The following is a 16,385-nucleotide window of genomic DNA, read 5'->3' as shown; positions in this document are numbered from 1 at the left end:
ATGAATAAGATCATACCAATGGATTCAAGGTTGTTTTTATTGGGAGACACAAAAGGAATAGTACCAAAGCTAATTTTAGATAAACATCAGGAAAGATTTCTCAAAATATCAATAGCTGTAGCAAAAATATGTGTAGCGGTCACTTGGAAAGATCCAAATGAAATAAGATTTGAAAGATGGTATGCAGAAATGCGTAGTTGTATCCCATTAGAAAAAGCAACGTATAATCTGAGAAATAGATATGACTTCTTCTTGAAGGTGTGGAACCCATTCATTTTAAAGCTAGGGTTAAGAATTGGAAATATTTAAATTCAGGATTGTTTTGTTACCTTTAATAAGAATTTAATAAGAAAGTACTCGGAAGTGACTCCCTCGGGACTCCAGGTTCCTCTCTTTCTCTCTTTCTTTTTCTTTTTCTTTTTCTTTCTTTTTAACTGGGGGTGGGGGGAAGGGGGGGGGGGGTGGGGGAGGGGAGAAAATACAGAACAATACGTGTATAATCGAATTTATAATGTAGTTATTATTGTTTATTATGAAATTTAAAATGTATGAGTTCTGTTAAAACTTAAATAAAATATTAAAAAATAAATAAAAAATTAGCGCCAGAAGAATGGGATAAGCAAGATAAATGGGTGCCGCAGGTGGTAGAAAGTGTCGATGGATTTAACCAAGATGTTATTGCATGGCTAAGACAAGTAGGTCGCGAGGCCGGACCCTCCAGGGTGGCAATGACACAGAATCCATCGGACCTGGAGATAGTGCTTCAAATATTTCGACCTCTAAGTTGAGCATCAAATCTCGTGCATCTTCGATGCGCTCTGCTCGTAAGGAGACCGTGGCCAAAATGGCCGTTCTTGTTGAACAGGCTGCGTTCATGGAAAGGATGCATGAGTTTGAGGCACAAGAACGGCAATTACAAGAAGAACGGAAGAGAAGACAACTGCAAGAAGGAGAAGATTGGAGGAGACGACAACTGCAAGAAGAAGAATGGAGGAGAAGACAACTGCAAGAAGAAGAAGATTGTAGAAGGGAGAGCGATCGATTGAAAAGACAGAAGGAACAATTGAAACGAAGTGCTGAAGTGGCGAAGACCAAAGGGGTCTTGTACAAATATGCTGGGGCAGTTTGAGGTTGAGAAGTAGGTGGTGCTGAGGCTGTGGAAGAGCATTAAGATGGGTAGGTACCATGGCCAGATGGGGTCTATCCCAGGTTATTGAGGGAGGCAAGAGAGGAGATTGCAGGGGCCATGACAAGGATCTTTGATTCTTTAATCACAAGTGATGCCCTGGAGAACTGGAGAATGGCCAATGATGTTCTTTTGTTTAACCTAGAAACATAGAAAACAGGTGCAGGAGGAAGCTAATCAATATGATGATGGCTTATCATCCAAAATTATTACCCCGTTCCTGCTTTTTCCCCATATTCCTTGATTCCGTTAGTCCTAAGTGCTAATTCTAACACTCTCTTGAAAATTATTAAGAAGGGAAGTGGAGAGAATCCAAGGAACTCTAGGCCATTGATCCTCACATCAGTGGTAGGGAAACTATTGGAGAGAATTCCTCAAGATAGGATTTATTCCTAGTTAGAAAAGAATAGGCTGATTAAGGATAGCCAGCACGACTTTGTACGCAGCTGGTCTTTTTTTACGAACATGAGTGTATTTCTGGGAGGTGACGAAGGAGATTGAAGTTGGGTGGTGGATGTTGTGTGCATGGATTTTAGGAAGGCTTTTGATTACGTCTCTCATGGTAGGCTGATCTAGAAGATTAAGATGCATCAAATTCACAGTGACTTGATCGTATTGATTCAGAACTGGCTGACTCATAGAAGACGGAGTGTTGTGGTGGAAGGAAAATAATCTGGTTGGATGTCTGTGACCAGTGGAGTTCCGCAGAGATCTGTGCTGGGACATCTGCTGTTGGTGTTACAGGCAGATGCCATCAGTTTAACTTGACATCATGTTCGGCTCAAGCAATGTGGACCAAAGGGTCCATCACTCTGCTGTGCTGTTCTATGTTCTAATCACAAGGAATCATTAATGGTCGACTTAATGAATAAAATGAATCGATTAAACGTTTCATTGGAAGGATTGCCTAGTGGTACTTTTTAAAGAGTTTTGTGAATCGTGATTCAAATAATTAGGCCACGTCAAGACATTCCTTTTGCCATTATGGTGTTGACCTACATCTAATTTGGTTCATGGGCATAAGTGATGGTTGTACCGCAATGGAGATTGTTTGGGACATTGTATAGTATTGGTATTGGTTCATTATTACCACGTGTAACTCGGTTTGTTTTATGTGCCATCCAGGCCACTCATAGCATGCATGAAGACAATCAAACCATTCCTTCTCTCCAGAGATGCTGCCTGTCCTGCTGAGTTAGGCCAGCATTTTGTGTCTACCATTCCCGACTACAACAGGGTGTGCAAACGGTGAAATGAAAGAAACGGCAAATTAAACGTTACAATTTAGAGCAGCACAGTAGAGCAGTGGTAGTGTTGCTGCTTCACAGCGCGGGAGACAATGGTTCATTCCTGACCATGGGTGCTATCTAAACAGTGTTTCTAAGTTCTCCCTGTGACCACATGGTGTTTCCCCTGGTGTCAGAGTCATGGAGGTATGCAGCGTGAAAGCAGGCCCTTGGCCCAATTGACCCACGCCGACCAATATGCCCCATCTACACTAGTCCCACTTGCCTGCATTTGGCCCATATCCCTCTAAGCTATCCTGTCCATATACCTGTCTAAATATTTATTAAGTATGACAATAGTTCCTGCATGAAATACCTTCCCTGGCAACTCGTTCCATAAACCTACCATCTAATGTAAAAAAATGTATCTCTCATTTAACTCTATCCCCTTCACCTGTGTCCTCTGGTTCTCGATTCGCCCACTCTGGGCAAGAGACTGTGTGTTTATCTGATCTACTCCTCTCATGATTTTGTACACCTCCGTAAGATCACCCCTCATCCTCCTGCACTCCCCTGCTCAACCTCTCTCTATAGCTCGGACTCCAGAGTCCTGGCAACATCCTTGTCAATCTTTTCTGTACCCGTTCCAACTTAACAACAACCTTCCTATAAATTGGTACCCCAAACTGAAATGCATGCTATAAATGTGGTCTCATCGTCTGATAACATGTCCTCTCAACTTCGATGTTGAATACTTTGGCTGATGAAGGCCAATGGGTCAAAAGCACTTTTGCCCACCCTATCTACCTGTGACTCCGCCTTCAGGAAATCTTGAACCTACACTCCTAAATCCCTCTGGTCTACAACACTCCCCAGAGCCCGACCATTCACTGTGTTGGTCCTGTCCATGTTAAACTTGACAAAATTCGACACCTCTCATTTCTCTGTATTAAATTCCATCAATCATTCCATGGCCCACCTGACCAACTGATCAAAATCTTGCTGCAAATGTTCACTGCCATCTTCATTATGTACAATACCACCCACTTTAGTGCTCGGGCTGCTCCAATTTCCCCCCATGTTCCAAAGTCATGCAGGTTTGTAGATAAATTGACCCTGGTGTGTTGGATGTGAAACATGTAGAGCCCTTTGTACCTTTGTTTGTCTGAAGTTTCTCTGTAGTTTAGATCAGTTTAGAGATACAGTGTGGAAACAGTCTCTTTGGCCCACTGAGTCTATGCCGAACAATGATAACCTGTACACCAGTTGTGTGATGCAGGAAAAACATTCCCAATGTTGAGGGGCTCAGAACCAGGGGCCACAGTCTTAGAATAAAGGGGAGGCCATTTAAAACTGAGGTGAGAAGGAACTTTTTCACCCAGAGAGTTGTGAATTTGTGGAATTCTCTGCCACAGAAGGCAGTGGAGGCCAAATCACTGGATGAATTTAAGAGAGTTAGATAGAGCTCTGGGGGGCTAGTGGAATCAAGGGATTTGGGGAGAAGTTGGGCACAGGTTACTGATTGTGGATGACCAGCCATGATCACAATGATTGTGGATGATCAGCCATGTTCGCAATGAATGGCTGTGCTGGCTCGAAGGGCCGAAAGGCCTCCTACTAGTACTGTTTTATATGTTTCTATGTTCTCAATTGTTACTCCATTTCCTGTATCACCTTCATGAATCATTTTTGACACTTCGTCGTACTGATTTAACATGTTATTTTTTTAATGCAAGGAAAACATCGTTCTTCAAATTAACAGAATGACTGGTTTGTGACTGTCCCAAGATCAGCGCCCGACAGCAGGAGATGTAAACATGGGTAATCTACTCGTCCACAAATGTTATGGTGGTCAACTGTTGGGTCGGCTGCGAACGATCCCAGTCTGGATTTGGTCATGGAGAGTCGCTACTCCGAGCGCTGGTCTGTCAAGAGCAACAATGGAGTCAGAATGGAAGAATGACAAACCGCATTAATGTTGAGGCACCCCATAAATATAAAGCAATGCTTCAACCTAGGTTGTTACATTGAGATTACCGACGGTTGAACTGGAGTAGCGAATCCACTCCCCGTGATAGAATGCGACAAACAGTATTCAAATAGATTCGGTAAACGGATGGTTGTATTGGACCGCTGCCACGCGTACCACTAAATGATGAGTAGTCCTCAATCGTAGTAAAGATCGGAGCGATTATCTCATGATTACTATCAATATTGTGTTACTATGGAAAAAAAACGTTATTTCTCCATTGGGATTTGATGCGCACTAGATTAGAAAATGCGGGCTCCTTTGTTAAATGACGATACTGAACAGATATTGCGCAAGTTATTTTCAAGATCAGGCATATCTTGAGTTCTATAAATGAGGGTCATCTCGGGATCTGAACAACACTGCACACTGAACGGGCTGGGCGCACCGAAAGCTCAATCACGTTCTCATAAAGGGAACCACAGATCTGTGCAACAGTTGGATTGGATGGAATTCAACAGAGATCATTTACTGTATTCGTTTGCATTTAATTTCTGATGTCTGGTTTTTTTTAATCCCTTGGAAGCATTTTGAATAATTTGCTGATTTCGATAACGCGTGCCTCCGGCAGAGCTGGACAGAAACGAACCCTCCAACAGCTGGATATGATGGACGATTTTTCCATTATATTCTACTCCCTTGTTACCGCGATTGGCATCCCTGGTAAGCACTTCTTGCAACAGATTAATTACGGGGAATTGACGACGTCAGACTGTCGAAAGAATTTTATCCTGTTTTTATTTTCCTCACTCTTCATTTGTTGTTGAAGTTCCATTCATTATCAACAGTTCGCTTCATTTTTCCGCCCTTTTGTACTTAGAATTATTTCACCACATAGTGATTGCTAGGTTACTAAATGTCGACCGGCGTGGCAATTCAGTTATACTAATTTTTCGTCTCGTACTTAGTATGCAAACTTAAAGCACACGGTATTGTGGGTTCAGTATTGACGTGGATAGAGAACTGGCTGGCAGAGAGGAAGCAAAGAATAGGAATAAACGGGTCCTTTTCAGAATGGCAGGCAGTGACTAGTGGGGTACCGCAAGGCTCAGTGCTGGGACCCCAGCTATTTGCAATATATATTAATAATTTGGACGAGGGAATTGAATGCAACATCTCCAAGTTTGCGGATAATACGAAGCTGGGTGCAGTGTTAGCTGTGAGGAGGATGCTAGGAGGCTGCAACGTGACTTGGATAGTTTAGGTGAGTGGGCAAATGCATGGAAGATGCAGTATAATGTAGATAAATGTGAGGTTATCCACTTTGGTGGCAAGAACAGGAAAGCAGACTATTATCTGAATGGTGGCCGATTAGGAAAAGGGGAGATGCAACGAGACCTGGGTGTCGTGGTACACCAGTCATTGAAAGTAGGCATGCAGGTGCAGCAGGCAGTGAAGAAAGCGAATGGTATGTTGGCATTCATAGCGAGGGGATTTGAGTATGGGAGCAGGGAGGTTCTGCTGCAGTTGTACAGGGCATTGATGAGAGCACACCTGGAGTCTCGCGTACAGTTTTGGTCTCCTAATCTGAGGAAAGACATTCTTGCCATAGAGGGAGTACAGAGAAGGTTCACCAGATTGATTCCTGGGATGGCAGGACTTTCATATGAAGGAAGACTGGATAGACTCGGCTTGTACTCGATGGAATTTAGAAGATTGAGGGGGGATCTTATAGAAACTTACAAAATTCTTAAGGGGTTGGACAGGCTAGATGCAGGAAGATTGTTCCCGATGTTGGGGAAGTCCAGAACAAGGGGGTCACATTTTAAGCATAAGGGGAAAGTCTTTTAGGACCGAGATGAGAACTTTTTTTTCACACAGAGAGTGGTAAATCTGTGGAATTCTCTGCCACAGAAGGTAGTTGAGGCCAGTTCATTGGCTATATTTAAGAGGGAGTTAGATGTGGCCCTTGTGGCTAAATGGATCAGGGAGTATGGAGGTAAGGCAGGTACAGGATACTGAGTTGGATGATCAGCCATGATCACATTGAATGGCGGTGCAGGCACGAAGGGCCGAATGGCCTACTCCTGCACCTATTTTCTATGTTTCTATGTTTCTACACTCGGGCCTAGCTCATCGGAGCTGATCCACAATTTCCATAGAAATGCGGACATGTTCCCTTATTGCCATGGGCTGCAATGCGACCGCTCACCGAATTATTTGAAGACTTCCTATGTCGTTCGAGTGCCTTCAAAATGCACCGACACTATTCAAACTGTGCATGTCCGCAACACGATGCAAACTTTTCGCTGTTGCCTTAATGTTGGGGGTAAATGTACCCGATCTTTTATTTTTAAATCTGATCTCATTTGCTTTTTATTGAAATCGTCTCCAACCGTTAAAAGGTGACAAGTTAGTTAACAAGGCGAAGTTTGAAAGACGTCTTGTTGCTCCACTGCTACATAACTCCCCGCCCGCTTCATCGGTTTGGGTGTTTGTTAAAACATTGCTGGTGAATACGCGCGAGTGCTGTAATCCCTGCAAGGGACCACAGTTAAATGACCGGTATAAAGCACTTCATCGGAGCCATGAAAATGAGACCATTTATTCCCATTCTGGTTGTACAGATGCGCCGAGGTCTTGGATGTCCACGAGGCGTAAATGTCCTGAAATTTGTTTTTCAGAAGCGCGTTGATTGTCTGTTGCAATTTATCACGTTGTTTCTTTTACTTTTCTTCCTCTCAAGTTAATCTGCTTCCAATCGTCATTCTCTGCCGAGGAAAGTGTGGTCTCTCCAAATGCATCACCTGCTATCTCGTGTCGATGGCTGCGGCGGATCTAATGGTGATGATCATCGAAGTCCTGATGTACGAAATGATTCAGGCATACCAACCGTACTTGTATTTTTATGATTCATCTTTGTACAACCTGGTCATGGTTCTTAGAAATGCTCCGTTCTGTCTTGTTCACTATACCTTTTGCAAGGTGGTTTTAGATTGGTCTGTGTGGCTTACGGTCGCTTTCACCTTCGATCGGTTTGTGGCCATTTGCTGGGCTAAGTTTAAGACAAAACACTGCACCCCAAAAATTGCGGGATTTATTACTGGCACAATCTGCGTCACCTTCTGTCTAAAGAACATACCTTTTTATTCCGGTACATGACGATATTATTTAATTATTCCGGTTATTGGGAGTGTGGAAGTAAACCCTCGCTTCGTGATACTGGAGTGTTCCAGGTTGTTTATTGGATGGACGTACTGTTGAACCCGCTGCTTCCTTTCTTCCTCATTTTGACTCTCAATTCACTGACTGTCAGTCGGATCCTTGTGGCGAACAAACGCCGCCGGGCGCTTAAGGGACAGAGAAATGGCAGCAAGCAGCGAGATCCTGAGATGGAGACCCGGTGACAATCCATAATTCTCCTCTTCACACTGTCTGCGAGTTTCCTTCTCTGCTGGGCGACAACCACGCTGGTCTTCATTCTCATGAGATGTCTCTACACAGACTTGGAGACGTCTATCCGGCTTTATTATGCAAAGCAAGTGGGGTATGTAGTTCAGCTTCTCAGCTGCTGCGCAAACACCTTTATTTATGGAGTGACTCAGACCAAATTTAGAGAGCAACTGAAGATTGCGATCAGCTTTCCCATTACTCCGTTCGTTAAAATATTGAGGTACTGTGCATCGAAAGGTAAAACGGAACAATAATATTCTTCTATTCTGAGCAACAGAGAAGTTCTGCACCTTCACTGGACACGACCTCGGTCCACCCAGTGACTCATTCCACTATTTACAGTGCATTCAAGAAGTATTCAGACCCCTTCAATTTTCCACATTTTGCTACGTTAGTCTTAATTAAAAATTGATTAAATTCATCTTTTAACATCATCAATCAACGCGCAATACCCCATAATCAATAAAGCGAAAACAGGTGCCTAGAAGTTTTTTCAAATTAATTGGAAAGAAATAACTGAAATATCACATTCACATAAGTATTCAGACCCTTTACTCAGTACTTTGTTGTGGCACCTTTGGGAGCGATTACAACCTCAAGTCTTCTTGGAAATGACGCTACAAGCTTGGCACACCTGTATTTGGGTAATTTCTCCAATTCTTCTCCCTTGAGAGCAGATCCTCTCAAGCTCTGTCAGGTTGGATGGGGAGCGTCGAAGCACAGCTACTTAGAGGTCCCGCCAGAGATATGCGATCGGGTGCAAGTCCGTGCTCTGGCTGGGCCACTCAAAGACATTGTCACCAAACCACTCCTGCGTTGACTCCGCCCCAGTCTGAGGGCCAGAACGGTCTGGGGCAGGTTTTCATCAATGATCTCTCTGTACTTTGCTCCGTTTATCTTTCCCTCGATCCTGACCGGTCTCCCAGTTCCTGCCGCTGAAAAACATCCCCACATCCTGATGCTGCCACCACCATGCTTCACTGTAGGTATGGTATTTGTCAGGTGAGGAGGGGTGCCGCTTGGCATTCAGGCCAAAGAGTACAATCTTGGTTTCATCAGACCAGAGAAGCTTGTTTCTCATGGTCTGAGAGTCCTTTAGGTGCCTTATGACAAACTCCAAGCGGGCTGTCAAGTGCCTTTTACTGAGGAGTGGCAACCGTCTGACCACTCTTCCATAAAGGCCTGGTTGGTGGAATGCTGCAGATATAGTTGTCCTTCTGGAAGTTTCTCCCATCTTCACAGAGGAACTCTGGAGCTCTGTCAGAGTTACCATCGGGTTCTTGGTCACTTGCATGACCAAGGCCATTCTTCCCCAATTGCTCAGTTTGGCTGGGCGGCCAACTCTATGAAGAGTCCTGGTGGTCCCCAATTTCTTCCATTTAAGAATGACGGCGGCCACTTGGCTACTCGGGACCTGCAATCCTGCAGAAACGGGATTATACCCTTCCCCAGATCTGTGTCTCGACACAACCCTGTCTCGGAGGTCTACGGACAATTGCTTCGACTTCATGGCTTGGTTTTTGCTGTGAGATACACTGTCAACAGTGGGACATTATATAGACAGGTGTATGCCTTTCCAAATCATGTCCAATCAATTTAATTTACCACTGGTGGACTCCAATCAAGTTGTAGAAACATCTCAAGGATAATCAATGGAAACAGGATGAACCTAAGTTCAATTTTGAGTGTCATAGCAAAGGGTCTGAATACTTATGTAAATGTGATATTTCAGTTATTTATTTTTAATCACTTTGTAAAAATTTCTAAACATCTGTTGTCGCTTTTTTATTATGGTGCATATGTGCACATTGATGATTAAAAAAAAGAATTTAATCAATTTTAATATAAGGCTGTAACATAGCAAAATGTGGAAAACGTGAAGGGGTCTGAATACCTTCTGAATGCACTGAAGTAAAGTAACGCTTCAAATCTGCGCAGTGTGAAATATAGATACCAATGATCACAATATAGCCACCGTCGCTTCCTACCCGAGGACTCTCCGCACATCGCCACTTCCCCAATGCTCCCCACGCTCGGAACTCCCCTTCCCACTTCGCCCGGCGCCCCCTGTCTGACTCCGCTACCCGGAGCGGGACATTCCACGACCCGACTTACCCGCCCAAGCTGTTGTCCGCCCCAATGGTCCAACCTACCCCTTAATGGGACCCCTCTTCACCACTCCCTTCGCCATGCCCCTTATCGCCCGGATCCACAATCCACCCGGCATTTCCACCTTGCACCCCTCCGCCAGGCGCCCTCTCCGGCCTCTTCCCCCCTCCTCCAGCCCCACTATATCGCCCCCATTTACCACTCTTTCCATCTGCCTTTCCCCCCTTCTCCCCTCCTTCTACCGGCTCCCTTTCGCCGCAAGCTCCCACTTGCTCGGTTGCTCCCTGGCCCAACACCCTCTGTCCCGGCTCTCTGCCGGTGCCCCTCCCTGGCCGGCTCCCCTCGCCCGCAATCCCTCCCCCTCCCAACGTGGACCGCCCCTTTCACACAGACCCCTCTTCCGTGGGCTCCGATACGCCCAGCCCCCAATTCGCCCGTACCAGCCGTGCCCCCTAATCCCGATCATTACTTCATCCACACCTTCCTTGCTCGACCCAACCCAAACCCTCCCCCCTCCCCCCCCCCACACACACACCACCACCCCTTCGTACGGGACTTCCTCCCTCATCGCCACATCTTCCCCGACTCTCGGCACAGCACGCCCCCACTCTCGCCCAACGCACCCCCCCACCACCCCTTCAGTTCCATCGTTCTTCATTCCGTATTGCAGTCCATACTACCCCTGAACGCTTACGGAGGTGGACAAGAGGAATTTCCGAGCTCGCCTCTATCAACACTCCCGGCACCGTCGATCGTGCTCACAGTTACCTGTCGGACAGTGGAAAGTGAAAAGGTCTCTCCGCCTTCCAGCCAAGCGGTTACCGAGGAGCGAGAGCGAGATCAGCGAACCCCAATTGCTATTCGTTCAGTGGAACGACCTGAGCAGACGGATGATTCGGAGGCTTATCTCCGAGAGTTGAGAGTTTACTCCGCGATTATGCCCAGGTCTTGTTCATGTGTTCATGGTGGCATTCACCATTACTTGTCCATGAGCAGCCACAGTTCTCCCGGCAGTGACGGTTCCCTTGCGTGTATCATCCCCCCCAACCCCCTCCCCGCCGCCAGTGACGCACCCCACACCTGCACTGATGGTCCCCACGCCAGTGACCCTCCCTCGCCTGCGATCCCCGCCCAACCCGCCAGTGTCTTGGAATCACACATTTTGAAGTTTCATACAATGCGACCACGGTGGCGCAGCGGTAGAGTACAGCGCTTACAGCACCCGCGGTTCCATCCCGACTACAGGTGCTGTCTGTATGGAGTTTGTACGTTCTCCCTGTGACCGCATGGGTTTTCTCCGAGATCTTCGGTTTCCTCCCAAACTCCAAAGACGTACAGGTATGCAGGTTAATTGGCTTGGTGTATGTGTAAATTGTCCCCAGTTTGTGCAGGGCGGTGTTGATGTTTGGGGATCGCTGGCTTACTGATGAGGAAATTGACCCATAAACTCCTCCAGGCCCCGAGCTGACACTGGGGAGGAGAGACCAGAAACAAAAAGGTGACATATCTCAACTCGCCCGTCTACCGTTCTGTGGGCTTCAGTGAGGAGTTTCGGGATATCCCTGGGACCTGGAGCGAGGAATTGTACAAGTTCGGCTACAAACTCTTGGATGGTGTGGTGCGGGAAGGTGTACACCGCGCTCCGGTCTGAATCCTCTCTCTGTAGAAGTTCGATCAGGAACCTGGACAGGAGCTGGCAAGGCTGCAGATTGTACTTGATTAAATCTCCATCTGTGAACACAATGTTCTTCTCGGACACTCATGTGAAGGCCATCTGACCAACCCTCAGTAACACGTCACGGAGATCTGTCACAGATGAGAGAAGCCAAAGAACGTTCTGCCGAGGCAATGCTGCAGGCCAGGAAGCAACGTGACAGCGTGGAGCAACTGGCAGGGACAGCGACCGACACAGAAGCACCAACTATCAGGGAGAGCAGCGTCGACAGCGCTCCACTTTCAAGGCCAATAGATGACAGCACCACCACACATTGAGTGCTCGAAAAGGAAACATGCCATCGCCCACCACCCCACGCCACAGCAGACATCCGTGCTCGAAGGAACTGTAATAATAATAATAATAATAAGCATTTATTTTATATAGCGCTTTACCAGGAGCTCAAAGCGCTTTACAAAAACAATCATAACATAAAAACAAACAGACAAACTACCCTGTAAAGCAAAGTATCCGGTTGCAATGTCTTGCAATTGGATTCAGCACCTGGAGACCCGGCTCTATTACGTCGATATATAAGCACGAGAGAAGCTGGGCAACGGAGAAGCTGAGAGTGCAAACATCTTTCAGTTTAGCTGCTAATATATATTTGTTTTTAATTTTTTTTGTATAATAGTACTAGTAATAGTTGTAACTTGTATTGTTGACAATAATAAAAGTATTTACCTATACATACAGTTGTAATTCCTTGATGTGAAAGTGGGGAGGTTGTTGTTCCTTTAAACACATGCACCCGGTGATACAGACGCACGCGCACACAAGCGCGCGCACACACGCACACACATTCACACGCGCACACACGCGCACACAAGCGCGCACGCACGCACCCATGCACACACAAGCGCACGCACCCATGCACACACAACCGCACGGACTCACACACGCACACACGCGCATACGTACACGCACAGAGTGAAACTCCCTCCGCACAGTCCTGTATCTCACACACTCACGGGGATGGGATAGGGAGCAGAGAGGGAGGAGAGGGGGGGGACATGGAGGGAGGGAGTGGGAGAGTGGAGGAGTCAGGTAGGATAGGAGGGTCACACGAACTGAGGAGGAGGGGTGAAAGAGGGAGAGAGGGACGGAGGGAGGTAGAGGGGGAGTGGAGGAGGGAGGGAAGAGAGTGTCACACGAAGGGAGGAGGAGGGGTGAAAGAGGGAGGAAGAAATGGAGGAATAGGATTGAAAATTGGTAAAGTAGCGCCAAATATGTATCGAACCAGTCTAAACGTCTTCTGGAATATTATTTACACATCTTGTCACGTATTAGAATGGGTTAGAGACCTTAAGAGGGAAACTATCCCCATTAAACACCCACACCACCCTGTACACGCTAACTTATCTCTTATTATTGAGACGGTGGTACAAGAAACTGAGAATTGTAATCTTCAGATTCAAGAGAAGTTTCTTCCACCAGCCTTCATGGCCTTGGATGGTGAGGTGCGGGAAGGTGTACACCACGCTCCGGTCTGAATCCTCTCTCTGTAGAAGTTCCATCAGGAACCTGGACAGGAGCTGGCAAGGCTGCAGATGGTACGTGATTAAATCTCCATCAATAGATGAAAGCACCGCCACATTTTGAGCACCCGAAAAGGAAACCTGCCATCTTGCATCACCCCACGCCACAGCAGACATCCGTGCTCGAAGGAACTGTAAAGCAAATATCCGGTTGCAATGTCTTGCAATTGGATTCAGCACCTGGAGACCCGTCTCTATTACTTCGATATATAAGCACGAGAGAAGCTGGGCAACGGAGAATCTGAGAGTACAGACATCTTTCAGTTTAGCTGCTAATATGTATTAGTTTTAAATGTTTTTGTATAGTAGTACTAGTAATAGTTGTAACTTGTATTGCTGACAATAATAAAAGTATTTCCCGTTATATACAGTTGTAATTCCTTGATGTGAAAGTGGGGAGGTTGTTGTTCCCTTAAACAAATGTACCCGGTGTTACAGACACACGCGCACACACGCGCACACACATTCACACGCGCACGCACGCACCCATGCACACACAAGCGCACGCACTCACACACTCACACACACGCACAGAGTGAAGCTCCCTCCGCACAGTCCTGTATCTCACACACTCACGGGGATGGGATAGGGAGCAGAGAGGGAGGGGGGCACATGGAGGGAGGGAGTGGGAGAGTGGAGGAGTGAGGGAGGATAGGCGGGTCACACGAAGGGAGGAGGAGTGGTGAAAGAAGGAGGGCGGTACGGAGGGAGGTAGAGGGGGAGTGGAGGAGGGAGGGAAGAGAGTGTCATACGAAGGGAAGTGGAGGGGTGAAAGAGGGAGAGAGAAAAGGAGGAATAGGATTGAAAATTGGTAAAGTAGCGCCAAACATGTATCGAACCAGTCTAAACGTCTTCTGGAATATTATTTACACCTCTTGTCACGTATTAGAACGGTTTAGAGACCTTAAGAGGGAAATTACCCCCATCAAACACCCACGTCACCCTGAACACGCTCGCTTATCTCTTATTATTGAGACAGTGGTACAAGAAACTGAGAATTGTAATCTCCAGATTCAAGAGAAGTTTCTTCCACCAGCCTTCATGGCCTTGAACCACCCTGCACACAACCCGAGTCAGCACCAAACAACTGCGGACATTACACTATGAATGTTGCACCACATACCTTGGCTTCAACAATATGGTCTCCCTTACACTGGAGAAAACAATGCGCAGATTTAATGATCAGTTTGAGGAGCACCTATTTTCAATGGTGACCCTGTGTTTCCAGTTGCCCACCATTTTAATTCCTCGTCTCCTCTGTGCCCTCCTGCGCTGTAATATAGAGGCCCGTGCTTCAGCAGAACTGCTCATCTTCTGTCTCAGCATGATGCAGTCGGCTGGACTCAGTATTGAACTCTACAACATCAGGTCCCTCATATTCTCTGCATGAACCAGAACTGGCCATTTCACTGTACGTCATCGGCCTGCAATATTGGCTCAGATTTCCTCCCTCCATTAGCGCAGGCTGACCTGCTGGACATGACCCAATGCCCTGCATTTGTGATTTTACATGTCCCTTTTTATTGGCACTCTCTTACTGCCCTCATCTCACAGCCTTTGTACCATTGATGTTTTCTCCCTATAGTCACGCTAAACACTGACCAGATCTCACCTGGAACTGATCTACATTGAATCAGCAGTAGCAGTAGCAGCAGCAGCAAGCAGCAGTAGCAAGCAGCACCTAGCTGTGTTGCTTGGGAAGTAGTGTGTGGGGATTGTGTGGGGATAGTGTGGGGATAGTAAGGAGTAAGGCCTGTGTGATCTCCCGGACTAGTTTCGATCGCCTAGCTTGGGGTCGGAGAGGAATTTCCCGGATTTTTTCCCAAATTGGCCTGGGTTTTTTATCCGGTTTTTCGCCTCTCCCAGGAGATCACTCAGTTCTTTTGGGTGGGCGGTAGGAGCGGTTGGAGTAGCGGCCGGGCGGTAGGTTTAGTAACCGAACGCGGGGCTTTGTTTGGAGAGTATGACTGCCAGGGCAGTTTTTTGTTCTGGGTGTCAGATGTGGGGAATCTGGGAGTCTGATAGTCTTCCAGACATCCACATCTGCGCCAGGTGTGACGAGATGGGGCTCCTAAGGGACCGTATTAGGAACCTGGAGCGGCAGATTGATGACCTCCGTCTGATCAGGGAGAGTGAGGAGGTGATAGATAGGAGTTACAGGGAGGTGGTCACTCCTAGACCACGGGAGGTAGACAAGCGGGTCACTGTTAGGGGGGGGCAAGGAACAGAGGCAGGGACTAGGGAGTACCACGGTGGCTGTACCCCTTGGAAATAAGTACTCCTGTTTAAGTACTGTTGGGGGGGACAGCCTACATGGCGGCAACGACGGTGCCCGGGCCTCTGGCAAGGAGTCCGGCCCTGTTGCTCAGAAGGGTAGGGAAAGGAAGAGGAGAGCAGTAGTAATAGGGGACTCTATAGTGAGGGGGTCAGATAGGCGTTTCTGTGGACGCAGTCGGGAGACCCGGATGGTGGTTTGCCTCCCTGGTGCCGGTGTCCGGGATGTGTCTGAGCGTGTCCAGGATATCCTGAAAGGGGAGGGAGAGGAGCCAGAGGTCGTGGTACATATAGGTACCAACAATATAGGTAGGATAAGGGAAGAGGTCCTGAAAGGAGAATTCAGGGGGCTAGGAAGAGAGTTAAAAAAAAGGACTTCCAAAGTAATAATCTCAGGCTTACTGCCTGTGCCACGCGATAGTGAGAATAGGAATGGAGTGAGGTGGAGGATACATACGTGGCTGAGGAACTGGTGCAGGGAGCAGGGTTTCAAGTTTCTGGATCATTGGGACCTCTTCTGGGGGAAGTATGACCTGTACAAAAAGGACGGGTTGCATCTGAACCCGAGGGGAACCAATATCCTGGCGGGGAGATTTGCTAAAATAACTGCGGAGACTTTAAACTAGTACGGTTGGGGGGAGGGACTCAAACACAGATAGCTAATAGGCAGTGTGTGAGGCAGGAGGCAGAAAAGGGAAACACTCAGACCCAATGTGTAGGAGAGAAAGAAGGGAAAAGAAATAAACTGAGAATAAGAAATGATGGGTCCCTTAAATGTGTATATTTTAATGCTAGGAGCATTGTAAGAAAGGTGGATGAGCTTAGAGCCTGGATTGACATCTGGAAGTATGATGTTGTGGCGATCAGTTAAACATGGTTGCAGGAGGGTTGCGATTGGCAATTAAATATTCCAGGA

This window comes from Rhinoraja longicauda, chromosome 44 (assembly GCF_053455715.1).
Source record: "Rhinoraja longicauda isolate Sanriku21f chromosome 44, sRhiLon1.1, whole genome shotgun sequence".
In the NCBI taxonomy this organism is placed as follows: Eukaryota; Metazoa; Chordata; class Chondrichthyes; order Rajiformes; family Arhynchobatidae; genus Rhinoraja; species Rhinoraja longicauda.
Note: the sequence above shows the minus strand (reverse complement) of the source record.